This window comes from Microtus ochrogaster, linkage group LG2, assembly GCF_000317375.1.
Source record: "Microtus ochrogaster isolate Prairie Vole_2 linkage group LG2, MicOch1.0, whole genome shotgun sequence".
In the NCBI taxonomy this organism is placed as follows: Eukaryota; Metazoa; Chordata; class Mammalia; order Rodentia; family Cricetidae; genus Microtus; species Microtus ochrogaster.
The window spans coordinates 43,814,431-43,829,953 of NC_022028.1; the positions used below are offsets into that span (position 1 = coordinate 43,814,431).

At 37.7% G+C, this 15,523-nt stretch overlaps 1 protein-coding gene across 1 annotated transcript in view; it reads left to right on the forward strand.

The window, feature by feature from the left end:
• The window catches only part of Pcdh15 (protocadherin related 15), a 1,155,509-nt gene that overhangs the window by 1,800 nt on the left and 1,138,186 nt on the right, over positions 1 to 15,523 (forward strand). The gene's annotated exons all lie outside the window — the stretch shown is intronic.

The window sequence follows — 15,523 nt, forward strand, 5'->3', positions numbered from 1 at the left end:
TTTTTTTTTTAATTTAAAACATAGGACTTTTCAGTTAAGAATGGAAGAATTGTAAGTGGTAAGGTTACTCTAGGTAATTTTGTGGTAAGACCAACTAGATATCCACGGTAGAAGTTCATAAACAGAGTGTAACCAAGTTGGACTCTAGTATGGTAGCTAAAAGTCTAAGTGGCCCCAAATGAACAGAATGACTGCTACATTTTTGGAAATGATATTTTTAACAGTGGGTGAAATTTAAAAAAGGCAACGTTTCAAAAATTCCTCAAGTGGAGAGACTGTGGATGGGAAGATAGAGTTAACTTCCAGAAGGTGGCTTATGGAAAACCAGTTCTTGGTGCTTCGGAACTACATATGGTAATCAGGGAAATAAATGAGCTAGTTAGTATTCCAAGCTTGCAATGCTTGGCTCCATAGAGAGACTGCTGTTACATTTCATTTCCAATCTCATTTGTGGTAATAGAATAATGTTGGATAGGTTTATCCACTTCCTCACGTGTGTGTTGTCAATTCCAAGATACCCTGCAAGGCAGAGAGGTGGGAGGTCCAAGATCTGGTCTTTACACCCTTCTCCTCCTCCCACTAAACACCCACCCCTGGACTGTTCCCCCCCCCTCCATCTCTGCTACTCTCTCTCTCTCTCTTCCCTTCTCTACCCCAATTCATTTTCATTTACTCTCAGATGGCTTGTAGCTTTCAATCAGTGTCAAGACCCATGGCCTTCTGCTCCCGTGTTCTGAGTTCTTCCTCACAAGGCAGCTGAGTTAGGAGTTCCCTAAGTGAATTAATACATGGGCAGAGCATTTCGGAGAGTTGTGGAGTTTTTTTTTTTCCCCAGATACTGAGTAGAGAAGGCAACCTTCTGAGCTACATAGAAGGGGCAGCTGAAGTCCACAGAATAGGAAGAGTAGAATTCACTGGAATTCATGCTAAGTCAGAAACCGGAACTGTAAATCGGGTGAATTGAGTCCTTAAAGAGGGGGGAATCAAATCCCGATTAGGGAAGGTGCAACTTGAAATAGTTGAGCCTCCCAAGGAAACAAGCCCTCCTCCTTCGGTGATCATTCTACAATAAATGATTTATTCTCCAGAATAAACTCCTCAACTGGAATAATTGTTTCCTTAACTGTGTCTTCCCGAGGCTGAAAGGGACAACTGGGTGCTAACGTAGAGGTTCAGGAATTTCTGGTTCACTGGTTCTGCTTTAGACCCTTGGGTGACAGTGATGTCCTAATTCAACAGACATCCTGTGACCAGAACAAGCTTAGTGCTGATGGACCTGCTTTTGATGAGGAAAGATCAGGTGCTGTGTCCCTAGGACCGTCTTCCTTTCCTGAATGTACCTTGTCTTCCCCCAGCCACACCATAGATTCTTCTCTCTGTCCCGTGGGGAGGTGACGATTGTCCAGTACTGATGTGTCATTGTAACAAGTTTTAGCTCATGAATTATTTTTAACACATCAGTGTATTCATGAGTTTGTATAGAAGACAACTTGATCAAGATATCGATGATGATAAATCTATAGATGTATTGAGGAGTCTGATTACATGACAATGTGATCAATATATTGATGAGCCATGATTTTATGATTGTGAATTGCATCTTATTGAGGAAGAACTTTAAGTTCTTTAAGGATTTTAGGATTTGGTTGTTTATGTATTTTCTTAATGGCGATAATTTATGCAACTTCCATGACAATATGTAAACAGACATTATATATATTTAAATACCAAGTATCAGCTTTGTCAAGGAATATCTCTCCCATTAATAATAAAGCTTCAGGAAGACACTGCAAAAGTAAAGAGATGCTCTAAGGATAACTAGGCACTCTTACGTTTCTTTGGTATGTTTTGGCATTGTTACAAAACTCATCAGACCTTCCAGTGTTCATCTAAGAGAAACTGGTCACCTTATACCATAGAATTCTGTGCGGTGTGCATGGGCTGGGCCATGTCAAAACTAGTTACTTAGCAAAGCCTACTAATCAGATACTCCATTTGTGGAATGCCCATTTTGTTAGTTGCTAGCATTTGTAGATTTCTACCACAGAAGAAGTTACATAGTCACAACACAGCAGCATGTCTGGAAATTGTGTGTGTATGCCAGTTTGCTCAAATGACCTTTCCCAGAGTCTAACATGCTCTGTCTGAGGTTGGGCTGGCTGCTCTCTTAATCTACGTGCATCTTGAATGTACATTTTGGAAGTAGCTGGCAGGCTCTAATGAAACGTGTCTTCTCAGGATGATGCGGATTGTAAGCTTACTTCTGAGTTTTGTGTTTTTGTGCTCCGTTGAACCTCCAGAGACCTCTTTAGAAAACTAGTGGTTGGTGCTCAAAGATAGTCTGTGAAGCTGGCAATCTGTGAAGGAAATCACAGCTGAATCCCAGCAGTTCAGTCTAAGCAGAAAAGAGGACTATTTTCTCCTCAGATTAACCCCATCACAGGTGTGCAGAGTGATAGGACGATGGCACGCTGATGCACAGCAGCCAACACTACTTCCTTCCTAAAGTGGCGTGGGTAGACAGAAAGGCAGCCCTGGTTGCCAGCAGTGGACCCTCCATGTATACAAAATGAAAGGACTTGTCTTTGGGGGTATCTTCTTCGTCCCCACCCATGGGGTGAGAAAGAATTGCCACATGGTGGCACTATTGTGATGCCTACGATTCTGAAAATGTCCCTGCGGAAACACCTTCATCTGAAGTTAAGCCAATGGCAACATTGGAGTTCTTTCTAATAATGGATTTTCAAACTAATAGTAGTAGATAAGATCTCTTGTTATTCAAGATTGACAAGGGTTTTGTTATTGTTGTTGTTGTTTGTTTTTTAAAGACTTCATCTCTGAGAAGATGAAATCAGGGCTCTATCAGTTCAGTCTTTTCTCGTTGATCTAATTAGAAGATAGGATTTGTTCTTATACTTATTATCAAACTTGTGTGTGTAAGAGAGAGAGGGGGAGGAGGGAGGGATAGAGAGATAGATAGATAGATAGATAGATAGATAGATAGATAGATAGATAGATAGATAGATAGATAGAGAATATCATTTGCTTGAGGATGTTAAAAGATGAGCTGCCCAACGTAGGTGCTAGGAACTGAACTCAGGTCCTCTGCAAGAGCAGCAAGTGCTCTCAACTGCTGAGCTAACTCTCTGGCCTCAAAGAGAGGGTTTCTTAAGATTATTTTATATCTATGAGACATACCCATTTCTCAACCAATGATGCTGATACTGTTGTGTACGTTCTCGTTTCTCGGTTTCTTAAAATGGCTCCTCAAACACACCCCTTCCGTGTTTACATTGAGTTCAAACATACTACCTCAAAATTGCATGCTATTCATTCAAACTAATAAAATATCAGACTCCTTAACAGCTGTGGTTTGCATCTTTAAAAAGACCCACTAGAAAAGAGACAAATCTTAGCATGTACCAGTTCTATTCAGATACTTACGTAGGAACCATCACCAACACATCACAACCAACAAGTCACTTGCACATAAGACCAGCTGTTGAATCTATGGATTTCACATCCCATCCCTAGAGGGACCCGAATACATACAAAGCCTTCAAGGTTAAAATAGAAAACAAGGACATTTGTGAAAACTCAGATTTGAGCAAGAAGAGTAGAACATTATCATTGACAATACCCAGATGGTAGACCATGCGAGTGGGTTGCATGTCAATCTTCTCTTTATTTTCTTACAGACTGCTCAGGTATCCAGTGAGGAGAGACTATAAGACCACTATAGCACGTTTTGAACCCTCCATGCAGCAGGAAGCAGGCTGTGTGTTCACTCCATGTTTTTTTTGTGAGGGTTGGGGAGGACATTTGCTTGATATTTCCTCAGCTTTTATTTGCCAGATTGAAAAATGATATATATTATGCACTGGTAACTAAAACTTGATTCCAGGTAAACTCTTTCCCATTACCACCTGTGGCTGTAAAACTTAAAACTGAAATATGTTTATCTTCTAAGAAGTATTTTTTTCTTGGCTAACTCTTAGCAAAATACCTGTAAACTGGCCAACCATATAATTAAAATAACGTCATCCTTATGTTATTTATCCTTTAATATGTTTTTAATTGCAATGGAATTTTATCATTTTCCTTCTAATTTCCACTATCCAATCCTCCCAGCTACCCTCCCTCAAACCCTTCCCATGTCCCCACTATTCTCAAGTTGATGGATTCTTTATCCTTTTCACTGCTATGAAATAAGGGACTTTTCCTTCAAACCTCCATAGACTTATCTTTTTATAACCATACTTTGTGAAGCAATCTAATCTGCTGCTTTATTTTTATAATCAAATATATACAAATTATTCTTCTACGGACACACTTGCTGAATACCCAAATAGCAATATTTGAAGAATGCACACAATTTTACCAGGCACAACTTTTTGTGCTGCATTAAGCATGCTGTGTGCTTAACTCCAGAACATGTTGCCATGGGCATTTAAAGCAATTGTGGGCTGTGACATAGTTTTCACATTGGGTATATAGTAGGGGATCAAAAACCCATCACGAACATCACATTTACAAAAAAAAAAATAGGTCATATTTGATTTAAAAGTATGACGGATTGGTGTGACTCAGGACGACATGTGCTTAGGGAATGGATATACAATATGAAAAATAGGGAGCTGGTTAGTGAGACAGTAGTACCTACCCACCTTCCAAGTGAGATAATACTACTGAGTTAGGAGATCTGACTTAAAAAAAGAAAACAACATTTTGAGGCAAATTTATAATTCAATAATGCATAAAAAGTTTCATGGCAAAACAGCTTTCATGATCTAATATTTAAATTGTAGCAATTTTGTATTTAAAGCAAATATTACATATGGCTACTGCATTTAATACCATTTTTCATCTAGAAATGCATGCCTTTTTGCCTGATGAAGAGTCTGAGATACATCTTAGAATATCTTGTTATAAAAGCAAATAATGCTTCATATGGATTTATTTGATTTTTAATTTGGGTATATGTATGTGTATCTGTGTGGGCATATGTGAATGTGAGTGTAGTGTCCATAGAGGCCAGAAGAGGGCACCGTTTTCCATGAAGCTTGTTTTGAGTTTCTCTAAGTGGGTGTGAAGTGGGTACTGAATTTATGTCCTCTGCAAGAATGATGAGCATTGTTGCCTGCTGAGCCACTTTTCCTGCTCAGCATTTTTATATTAGCAAAATAACTATACACCTAGATCTCAAAGGTGTATGCATATAAGCATCCACCACCCTGAAGCATTTTTACCTCGTCAACTATAAAAAAAAAGTTTTATGATCTTTTTACCAAGTTTTTCTTGTCAGGAAGAGATTCACACCAAGAAGTGAGAAACGGTTTTTGCCTCCCATATTGTGAAGGTTCACAGTGGGATTTCAAATAAATGGCATCAAATAATTACAAGAGTTTGGACCGACTTGGCCAAAGTCAACTTGAACAGTATGTGATGGCCTTTTATCAGTAGGAATGTTCAATTCTGATACTGTATGCATGTGTCTTATGGTTTTGAAAAGTGTTCTCCCTTGCAAGCTTAGGTTTCCAGTTCTTGGAAGCCAATCGTGTGTCCTATATTTCTCCAGCGAGGCAGAAATCGCTGCTTCTGCCATGTAAGTCACAAAACAGGGTGACTTTATGACATCGACAAGCCACAGTGGGTGCACTGTGGCAGGTGTTATCTCCTTCTGGCTAGGAGATGTGGGTATTCAATGTGGACAGAATGCCCGTAAAGCCTGAAGACAGATGGTTTGCACATGGAAACGCTTATTTTTAACGGAACTCCACACTCCACGGAGCTCTGTTCTGCTTTGTAAGTCCAAAAGTTCTTTCAACTTTGTCAGCACGTGAGGCATTTTCTGTTTGTGGGCATTCATCAGATTGGGCTGCCACGGGGCTCCGTTCTCCATGTCACAGCCAATAATAGATAGGAGCGTAGGGTACAGGGCCCGTAGTTGGGCTTCCTGACTCCAAGGTTATTCTGAAATTTATCTCTTAGATCTCCTTTCTTCACTGCTTGTATTGCACAAGTGCTTTAAGACTCCGGGGGAAGAATTCAAGTAGAATGTGTACGGCAATGTTTAACACGGGGTTTAATTCTGAATGTTTTGAACAATTGTTTTTTGGGGGGGGGTTGGGAGACACATACGAAACAAATATGAGTTGTTGACCGTTGACTGTGACTAGACAAGGCTTCATATGCATATGTGTATCTCATCATATATTTCAATAAAAATATAGATGACGCGCTCCTCCACTACTGCAATTAGGACAGTTTCAGGAATGTTCCAGCTTCCAGACTTAAAAATAAAACGTTGGCAACAAACGCACATGACTTAGACCCAAGGAGAAGGAAGCAGAAAATAAAAATTTCTGGCTGAATTTTCCAAATGAATGTCTACCTTAATTAAAATTGAAAGAAGCACATTAGCAAATGGAGGGTGTTCATTGTTTCTGTGGCTTTGAATAGCTACAATAAGTACAATAAATAGCGAAATGAATAAAGCCATCTTGGACTTCTTTGAGAAATGTATTTGCTTTACATCATTATGCTTGTTGAGCATTATCTGAAATGAAACCTCAGCTATTAGAAATGATTGTATTTCTTGTCGTGAGGACTCTGTCTTCTATTGCGATCTCATTAGAATTGTATTTACCACAGTCACATGTCTTCTTCCATTTGTTTTCCAGAACAAAACAATGTCCTTCAGGCTTCTTTATTGTTCCATTGCATTGATAAAAAGTTAGAATAAAATTAACTTAAAAGTTTTAAGTGGAAAATAAACTAGAATTGGGTTGAGTTCTAAAAGATGTTTAGGAAGGAAGAACATTGTTTCTCAGCGGGCAGGTCTTCTGCCCTAGAACTTCTCCTGAATGTCTTACCCTGGGCCATGATGAACTGAAGGGTGGAATGGAATCAGAGCTTTCCTGACTTAACAGAGCATCATCAGACAGCTGTTTAGGAAGAAAACAACTAAAAGAACGTACTGGGCAGTCGTGAGGTTGTTTCACTTGAAAACAAATGTACAAAGGTCTGAGTCTTCTTCCCAGAAAGGCAGCAGCTGTCCTGGGTACTTAGTCTCTCTCCATTGTAATAACTTATGACAGAATCAATTCACACTTTGTTTACAAACCACTATTGAATTCATGTGTGTGTGTGTTTGTGTTTTTGCGTACGCACCTGTCTATATGGTTTTCAACAGTAGAAACATGATCATAGTCCAGGGTTTTTATGAACATAATGCATGCCATTTTCATCTTTCATTGTTTGTGGTAATTGTGATGAACAATTCAGCTTCTTGAAAGAGAAGTGTTATTAATATGAGTGTGCTATAGTGTGGATCTCCACGGGAGGTCTATCAGACTCTTTGACTTTAGAACTTATAAGCACATTCTATTCGTTCTGCTTCACACTCAGTGAGTAAGGTCAAACCTGTGAGGAAAACAACAAGTACCATGATATGGCGCAAAATCCAAGGGGACACGTGTCTTAGATAAAAATCTCTGTGACATATATCCCATTCAATCTTATTTTCAAATTAATAATCTCTTTCCCAGCTTAGCTCTTGCTTCAAGAACACCACGGTACCAGCCACACTTCTCTAGATAAACATAGGCATGCATTTTCACATGAGAGGGATTATTATGAGCACTATGGAGTTCTGGATTTCTAATTATTTGTAGTGTGTAAACTGAAGACGTGTGAAAGCCAGCAGTGCAACCCATCGAGAACAAGGGAAGTCTTGGTATCTCCAAGCATAGTGTTTCAAGAGCACTGGAAAGGAGCTGGATGCAAACTGTAATGTAAAGGACGAATTATCTCATTTGTTTTATGATTTCATGGTTGCTCTCAGTATATTCCATTGAGAAGTCTCCTGTTAAGTATTTATAGGTTGCTTCTAACTGGTAAAACCAGAGTTTTATTTTCTGTTACTATTCAGCCCATATTTGGCTAAGTTTGCTTGTGTTTACAAATGCAGCAAGACTGGGATCACTATACAGATGCATTGGCTTTTCTCAGTGATTCTTCAGGCTTAGGTCTCCATTCTAATTTAATGTATTTTATCAACTATTCACCACTCGTTAGCATGTTCAAGTTCATATGAAAAATTAACCACCAGACTCATGCAGAGAAAAAAAGTCACTATGTTACTAATAATCTCTGTTCTTAACTATGTTTTCTGACACAGGTAAGAGAGATGTCTGTTTCTCAGTTCACCTCTGTTCCAAAAGTTACCAGCAGTTGAGTAACACATATCATGGGTCAGCTTCTTCAAGATTCTTGAAGGCAACTACCTCGCTGCCCCCAAGTTGAACCATAAGTGGGATTCTGCTATAATATGCCTCTCTACGTGGTTCACATTCCCAAATCACTCAGGCTATTTGTCCTTTATAATTTCAGTGTAACACACCACATTTATGTAAAGTTGAAGCAAAAGTAAATGTTAATGACCCTCAAATTAAAAAATACCCTTGTTCATTCCATCAGCAATGCTTTTCTATATTTCCATTTAAAGCAAATGATTTTGTTATTAACAAATGTACTAGAAGCATTTTGTGGCAATCCTTTATTACTCAATGCTTTTATCAATATTAAATCAGATTCAATTTGTAATCAATTGAGTTAGACTTACTAATGTGTTTCATTGGTAATGTGCACAATTTTCTTTAAAGTTGATATTTCTTGGGCTGGGGATGCCACTACATGGATGATAGAATGCTTACTTATCTGCAGAAAGCCCTGGGTTTGATCTTCAACACCACATGAATCTGGGCATGGTGGTACATGGTCATAATCCCAGCATTTTAGAGAGAAGGGGATCAAGAATTCAGGGTTACCCTTGGCTACATAAACAGTCCATGGTCAATCTTTACTACAGATCTTGTCTAAAAATAATAAAGATAATGTTTCTTTCAACATATATGAGTTGATTATCTTTGTCATAAAATTTTGATTTAGTGCCTTTTTAAAAAAATGTGGGAAATTTAGAAGGCACAAAATAAGTTTATGAATGGTATTGGCAAGCTTCGGCAAAATACCTACTGTTCCTCCAATTATAACTGTCACCAGTGATCCGGTGACATCTCCATGTGCTGAACTTAATAAGTTGTCAGTTTTACAGGATTGCCAAAATGCTTCCAAAACAATCTTTAGATAAATCTTCACACCCTTTCATTACTTTCTCAGAAAAATTTCCTGTCAGAAGGGACTATTGCAACAATCACCTGTTTGCCATCAGTAACACATCTTTCCATTTTACTGTTTGTTATCATTCTGTTTTGAAAGATGAGCTTCTTTTTTTGAAATAAGACAAGTTTTAATTAACACATCTAAATTTATGACTATAAATTTATTTTTATTCATATTTATATGATTTTTTGCAGTTCATCATTTGATAGGATAAGATGTACATTTATATTTTAAATGCTTATTCAAATCTAGCAACTTTTCTCATTCTATTTCTTGCTTTTAAATATTTGCATAAAAGCACTGCCTTATGAAGTCATTTGCATATTTTAAACCATCTTCTTTTTTTCAGCTTTGTTTTACTTTTGATTGTAGCTGAGCTGATTATACTAAAATATTGAAAAGTACCTTTTGTCAACAAACTCCTTAAATAACCAATTGACCACTTGTCGAATGACTTAATATCTAATGTTAAAATTCCTGTTCCAAATTAACCTTGAGGACTTCTGTTGAATGGAAAGCCATTTAGCGGGGCTTTGAAAAGCATAATTTGCCATTATTTCTGTAGAATAGTGTGAACATTTTACCCAGATGGTTTACAGTGAATAATGTTGTCTCTCTACCTTGATAACCTTAGATTTTCAATAGCATATTAGAATGATTATTGTACTACTTGTTAAGTCAACTTAGAGGAAAATCAATACAGTCACTCCCAAGATAGCTTTTAGAAATAAGTAAAACATTTTGGTGTGTGTAGGCACGTATGTGTTGAACTTGACCATGCAGAAGCCCTATACATTTTCAGACTTCTAACCATCAGTATGAAAATATTATTTCAAGGTTATTCAAATTTGAATCCTTGTAATATTGTAGTTAAAACTGTATTGAATTTTTATGAGGAAATTTCCTTCAGAGAAAAGAGTCTTTTGAGTCATTTTGCTATAGGTCACTTTTGTTATAGGAGTGCCATGATGATGAAACTGCCTAACACAAGCATTTCTATGTCCTGCTGCACTGCTGATGCATATAAAATAACAGAAGGAATTCTGTCACTGGCCAGTGTCCCCACCAACCCAATAGACCTCTATATGTTTCCCTATGGAGTAGAAAGAACAGCTATCAAGTTAGTGTATTTTAATCCTCTACAATATCAAAACCTAATGGATCCCAATATTTCCCAGTTTCTATTTTAAAGAGAAATGTAGGAAAATAAGAATCATTCTTTTAGGTAATTCCATCACAGAGAGGTGGTAATCTATATTTTCTGACTACTGAATGATATACTTAATGTACTCTCTAAAATTTTTCCTTCTTATTGAAAGAGGGAATGTTGCATGTTTTGTTGGATGCCATTCTGATCAAGGAAGGACTGGAGAAGATGTGAGAGATAGCTCATGTTAACATTTGTCCTGTGGAAATGAACATTTTCTTTGTTTTTATCAGTGGTGTGGGCAAGATTTTGTTGGTGGAGGTCAGTGGAGAACAATGCTATGATCTTATGAGTGGAAATTTTGGAGAACTATTCAAGGTGCCTGGTTTGGAAAGCATTTACAGGTTGGGAAGAAGAAGCAATAAGTGTCCTTTTCACAAACATCCCACATGTGACTCCTGCACATTATTTCTTGGCTTTTCCAAATCACCTAAGTAGAAATAAAAAGGACTTTAAAATAGGACTTTTATTTAATTATATTGTGTGTGTGTGAGAGAGAGAGAGAGAGAGAGAGAGAGAAAGAGAGAGAGTGTGTGTGTGCACTTGCATGCACAGGTGCCCTCACATGGGTCATAAGATAACTTCTTTTACAACATGGGTTATAGAGCTTGAGCTTAAACTCCAGATGTGTTAGTAAGTCACTTAAGTCTAGCTTTGCAGTCCTAATAAAAAATTTTAGTACAGGACAGACTGACTTGAAAGTCGACGACCTCAAAGTGAATAATCAACCTTCATACTGCAAGATGAGGCTTATGTTCTAAAGAATACAAAGAATATATTTCTCGATCATGTTTCTTCTGTTCCTCTGTGGGTCCACAAATGAAACTGTTTTTGTCTTTAGCAACCATTCATCCTGCATCTCAATTCTATATTTTTCTAATGTAGAGTCACATATAAGTAATATTAAATACTTACTCAAACACCAGTGTTGACTGAGATTTCTGTCCCACCTGGTCCCTCAGTCATTCAGTCCCAAAGCAACACACAGAAGGTCTACATTAATTATAATCTGATTGGCCTATTAGCTCAGGCTTCTTACTAACTCTTATAACTTACATTAGGCAATAATTCTTGTTTGTGTTAGCCATATGGCTTGGTACCTTTTTCAGCGGCACAGTCACATCTTGCTTCCTTTGTGTCTGGATGAAGGCTACAGACTGAATCTTTCCTCTTCCCAGGATTCTCCTGTTCTCCTTGTTCCACCTCTACTTCCTGCCTGGTTGCCTGTCTATACTTCCTGCCTAGCTACTGGCCAATCAGCATTTTATTAAACAAGTACAAGAAACAAATCTTTACAGTGTAAAACAATTGGCCCACACCACTTTCCCCCATTTTTTTCAAATAAGAACTCTGAATCAAATCTCACTTGTTTAGCTTTCTTTCTGACCATTATCCATACAACTTGTAACCAACACTCTAAACAAAGAAAAACATCCATAATCCATTTTTTGGGAATGTGGGTATAGTTTTCCATGCTACTTCCTGCTGACCGGGGGCACTGATAGTCTTATGGGGGGCTAAAGAATATTTAGATTTATAACCAAGTTCTGACTAGAGTTCTCTGTGAGGCTTGATCATTTCAGCCAGTAGTCTTGAGGTTGTTCTGGATGTAGAACTCAGACATCTAAGCCATCTGTTCCTATCAGGGATTTTTCACGGGTGGTCTTTATTGATCGAACCTAATTTTTCTTAATTCAGAATGAATCCATAGCCTCTCATTTCCTGTGGAAACAAAAGCAAAACCTCTTCTCCAAAGAAACTTATGTTCTGACTTGTATTTTAAAGTCAAGTCATTTTCAAAATACATGTGTTGGATTAATTCAGCAACACTTATAATCATATGTCTTTTAGCAGTTGTTGCTCCTTCCTCCATCATTCAACAATTTAAAACAACACAACATACAGTACCCAGACTCTCTGTGTATTTTTCATCTTTATATAGCTTTATTTTAAACTCTATTTCTTTTATTTTTATTTTTAATTTTTGGTTTTTCGAGACAGGATTTCTCTCTTTGGCTCTCCTGGAACTCACTCCGTAGACCAGGCTGTCCTTGAACTCACCGAGCTCTCTCTGCCTCTGCCTCCCCAGTGTTGGGATTAAAGGTGTGTGCCACCACACCCAACTACACTCTTTCTATTTTATTTTAAGGACTTTGTCCTTTTTCTTTTCTCTCACAGCCCTACACATATTTTTAAAAACACTGTAAACCATTGAGAGGTTTTCTTCATCTGATTCTATATTTAGTCTATATCTCTTTTTCTGACCACAAGTCTTTAATTTGCTAAACGATATGGCAAGGATTAAAGCTGTGGTTTTGATGGCTGGATCCACCCCATTCCTTAGATTTATAAGAGTCTAAGTTCATGGCAGAGGTACTGGCTGGAGCCACGTTTATTGCCACAACTCTGTGGAGTTTCAAGGTCCCAGACACCACCAAGAAGCATGCTGTCAGCAATTCATAAACACCATTTAAGTGTTTGGTGGCAGGGCCTCTTAAAACAGCTGCAAGTTTTCACAGTTAAAGCTAAGTTGGGAAGCCTCTCTTAAATGAGAAGCACTTGCCCCTAACAAACAGAGAAAACCTAAGAAATTGCTGCTACCAAGAAGCTATGCTCAACACTGTTACTTTGTGTCCAGAATTACTTCCCAAGTTCTCTCAGGTTTTTAGTGGATTTATTAGTCAAGATGGGTTCCATTACAGAACTGTGGGTGACTTTCCAGGTAGCAAGATGTCTCTGTCAAATCTAGAGTTTTGGAAGTTGCTTACAATGCACTTCTTATTTACTTAGGCACAAGTGACTCTTAAGGTATCCTCTTCAAAATAAATGTCTCATCCCTCCACTCAAGCGCTAACACTGGATTCTTAACAGTACACTGTAAGCTCTTAAGCAAATACAACCAAAAGAGAGATTTTAGTCCTTCATTTAAACAGCATTGGGATTAAACTAGACTGAGGTACTTAATGAAATTGTCTATACTTAAAATGATTGGTACTTACATTTCCCATTTCCTGAAAAAAGATAGCATTTCCCAGTTTTATCACAGTCTCTAATCAAGCTTAGAAGTTAGAGAAGAAAGCCAGCTAGCGAAAGTCATGAAAGGCCATTATAATCTCTCAATGATTATATAGAGTTGAGGGTCTTCTCTGTATCACACAGAAAGCCGGAAGGCTTAGTTCAATTATGAAAACTCCTTTCTATAAAAGCTTAGTTTTGTTAAATAACGTTTGACTGCATTTTTTGCTTCCTGGAAGTTTCTGATAGTGATCTCCCTGCCACATTTAGAGCTACAACTTTCCTTCATGCAGAATCCGTCATAACATCTTCAGGAAGAATGTTCACAAGTAGGAACACCTTTCTTGTTGAGGTCTGTAGAGATTGTTGGGATGAAATGCATAGCATTTGAAGAAGAATATGTTCTGTCTTGCTTGTTATTTAAGGGTATTTTTAGTTTCTTTGCTCTTCAATGTCTGTTATTTATGAAACCATGTTGAGTGTTTTCTACTTTTCTAGTTGACATTTGATGTCCCCAATGCTTACTTTCTAGATCTGCCCTTATATAACAGTATTTGTCTTCAGATCATGTCTACACAGAAAATATCATGGAAGTAAAATGTAGATGTTAATTTATTTCATAAATTATTATTTTCAATGTACGCTTGGTCATAAGCATGCCTCAGAAGAGTAGGGACATCATAAATCTGCTATTTGAATTTTGTTGCCTATTAACCTGCATATATCATAATGGGCAATGCAGCTCAAACTTAAATATCTCAATAAACTATGTCACAAAACACACCTATTATTTTATTCTCATAGCCAAGAAGGTATAGATCAATAAGTTTTTCCTAAGATATATTAAGACTTAGGAAAACTGTTGCTTCCATAGTTTTTGGACTTATATTAGGTCATTGGTTTATCCTTTGCTAAAAACCAAAAACTAGAATCAAATCAGAAACCTTTCATAGTTGGGCTGATTTAGGTTCAAAACCTGAAGTGAAGAAACTCTAGAATATATATTTTTTAATTTTAGGTTTATTCAGTTCTCTCCTCTTCCTGTGTCTGCATAGTGATGTTAGTAACAAACCCTGAGGCTGTTACACTAACAGATTTCCTAAGCACAACCACTCAGTTGAAGTGTATGATTACTTTTCACCAGAAGTCCAGTTGAGAAAACTCTGATTCCATAATCCCCTTCAGTTCTTCATGGGCCATCATGGGTCAGACATTTGGATAGAAGTTCAGTTTATCATGGCCCATCAAGGGTAAGATATTCAGGCAGAAGTTCTAGGGCAGAAGACCTGACCTCTGAAAAACATTACTCTTCCCTCCTCCAGTGCAAACTTTTTACTGTCCAAAGACTCTCCTGCATTATGCAGATAGAATGATAAAACATTTAAAGGTATATATTTGGGCCCTTTAAGCCAGAAAAACTTTCTTAGTATAGAATCAGCTTCAAAAGAAACTGGGCCCTATCCATGCTGGAATGTTGGCTGGCTTAATCTTGAACAGTAAATATAGCTTCTGTGGGTTCTTGAGTGCAGGGGCCATTTCATCCATTTCATGTCCAGAAGACAATGATTTGCACCACTCCTGATCTATCTTCTGCCCTGGAAGAGGATGCAGTATGAAAGTGATCTGGCAGGAGATGGGTGAAAGACTGTGGGTGGATTATGATCAAAATACACCATATTTATACACTGTGGAATTCTCAAAAAAAAAAATAAAGAGAATGCAAAAATACACAGGGTTGCAATTACTATGTGGATGGACATTTTGTGGAGTCAAGGCCACTTACAGAGGGCTGAGGATTTAGCTCAGTGGTACACAGCATCCTCAGTATGCATGATGCTTTTGGTTCAAAACTCAGTTCTCAAATTAGAGAAGTAAAGGAAAACATTTCTTAGTAAAGATTCTGTTCCCCTCTTCCCTTATTATATGATCTTGTCTGAGGTTTGGCTGACGTTCCAAAGAATTAGGAAGGTACCCCAGCATGAAAAATTATATATGTGGAGTTTTCATGTTTAACAAATTCCAGTGAAATTTAATGACTCAAAAATCAATAACCCATGAATGATATATTTGACAGTCCCTTTGCCAGGACAAAGATTGTCAGACAGCTGGTCTTCACCA